Below are 2,355 nucleotides of genomic sequence, written 5' to 3'. Positions count from 1 at the left end.
ATAAAGTTTTTGCAACTAAACAGTCAGGTTTGACTCTTGAGTGATTTCGACGTTGATTTAAAGAGAAAAAAGGGGGATTTCTTGTGTTTCCTAACATGGTCAGCTAGTGGCAAACTTTAAACGGTCATTTTCCAAAATTTGGCATGCAGCATTTTCCCACCAGAGAGCTCAATTTATTAAGTTTTGTTATCAGTAAAAATAACTTCTCAGGGCTGGAAATCAGCACCCACATAACAAAAGTCATTTATTTTTCCGCTTATAATTTGCACGAGTTCCCCTAACACGAAACGATTTTACAATAAATATGCCATTTTTCACCACATATCTTCAATCAGCATACAAGCAGCAACATCTGGCAAATCTCTTCCTCTCCATTACTCTATTACTTACTTTAATATTCTCCCATTATAAGATTTTAACAATTTACATCTAACAGTAACAAGGTTAAGAAATTAACTCAAAGAAGAAAAAAAATCTAAACTAAGTAAACATTACATTTTTATTTTAAGCTGCCCTGATCAATATATTTATATATAGACTAATGGATTATGTGCAATGTGGAAAGTGTTACATGTATTACCCCTCCTGTTGCCCTCAGGTCAAATTTTACCCAGGAGGACCCCAGGTGTTAACTCAAAAATTAGGTATAATTTTATTTAAATGAGGCCTGTTGACCATTATTTCCAAAAATATCTGTAAAACTTGTCAAAATAAGTTGGAACGAAGTTGACTAAAAAGATCTAACACACAATTGGGTGATAATTTATACCTTATGCTTTATAAACAATCAATTTTGACCCAGGAGAACAAAAGTTACACAGTCAGCAGGAAGACAACAGGAGGGTTAATGAATCCTTACATAATTATCCCTCAACTCTGTAGTTCCCTTCCGCTTTATGGAGTGTCTTTTTAATCTTTTGGCTCAATTTTTTGGTTTACATCCCAAAATGTCACTGTTTTGGTTCATTAACTGCCCCAAACAGCAATCAATCAATCAACCTCTATTTATATAGCGCCAAATCACAACAAAAGTCATCTCAAGGCACTTTTCATATGCAGCAGGTCTAGACTGTACCCTTTACTTACTAATTTAAAGAGATCCAACCTTCCCACATCATGAGTAAGCACTTGGCAACAGCAGCAAGAAAAAGAGAGAAAGAAGGAAGAGAGACAGAGAGAGAGGAGCAAAGACAAAACAATTAATCAACTTTAAAATAATAGGAGTGGTGACAGAAATCGGACATCCACGAGGACATGGACATCGATGCAGATAAAGAAAGTTAGCAACCAGCTGGAGAAGCACATCAAGTGGCTTTTTTTCAGGAGTTGAGAAAAAAAAAGGTGTAAATATTTGACTTAAATTCATCAGGTGGCCAGAAACCCGACTTCAACTATCCTGTGTGTGAAGAAGATCACCATATTTTAGATAAATGGTGTCAGTCTGGAGATTATTTTATCATTCACATACAGTATATCATATGATTACTTTGCCACCAATGTAAGGCTTTGCTGTTGGTTCTAGTTCAGGGCAGTAAGTAGGTTTTATTGTATTACACAAGAGTGATTAGATTTTGGTGGTCAGAGGTCAAAGATTTTTGGCCCTAACTCAATTATTAATGTGCTAATTCTGTCAGTTTCACACAAATATCTAAAAGGATAAGATGAGTAAGTGAAGACATTTTATATCCAAAAGGTCAACTTCATAACATTCTGCAAAATGTTTCTTCTCAACGCCGTAACTCAGGAGCAGAAGAGGGAGATTGTGACCATATTTCACATTTGGCCAGATACTGAACTGGTGACACTAATCTTGGCTGCCCACCTTGAAACTGTGGTGATTGTTTAGATTTCCTGATATGAGTGAAGCATCCACGTTATAGAATTTGTAACTTCTTTGCCGCAACATCCATATCTGAAGCATCGTCTACTGTCATAGCTATAACTTTGTGTTCTCCGCTTTACCGGTCAAACATGTGAACACATACAAAAACAAAAAATATTTATAGTGAGTTTCAGCTAATTGTTTTGCTGTCTGGCTGCAACTTAATTGTCATGGTTCACTCTCAGCACTCTACTAGTGTCATTTAGGGCCACAGCAGGCAGTTGTTTTGAGAGACAGAGTCCTAAAAAGCCACCAGACACTACCTGCTCAGCACCGACAAACAACAAGCAGACACAGTTAGCTGTAGACTAGCTGGTGAATGTAGAGAAGCATTTAGCAGCTAAAGAGCCAGACATTTCCCTCAGGAGTTGGTAGAGAGCAAAAACAGAGCTAGTTGGACAGACACACAACTCCAAATGAATGACAATGTTGCTCCGTAGCTGCTGGGTGTGTAAATAAGCAAGTAAGTATTT

Source organism: Scomber scombrus, chromosome 21, assembly GCF_963691925.1.
Source record: "Scomber scombrus chromosome 21, fScoSco1.1, whole genome shotgun sequence".
NCBI classification, from domain to species: Eukaryota; Metazoa; Chordata; class Actinopteri; order Scombriformes; family Scombridae; genus Scomber; species Scomber scombrus.
The sequence above is the reverse complement of the archived record's forward strand: the minus strand, read 5'-3'. Positions refer to the sequence as shown.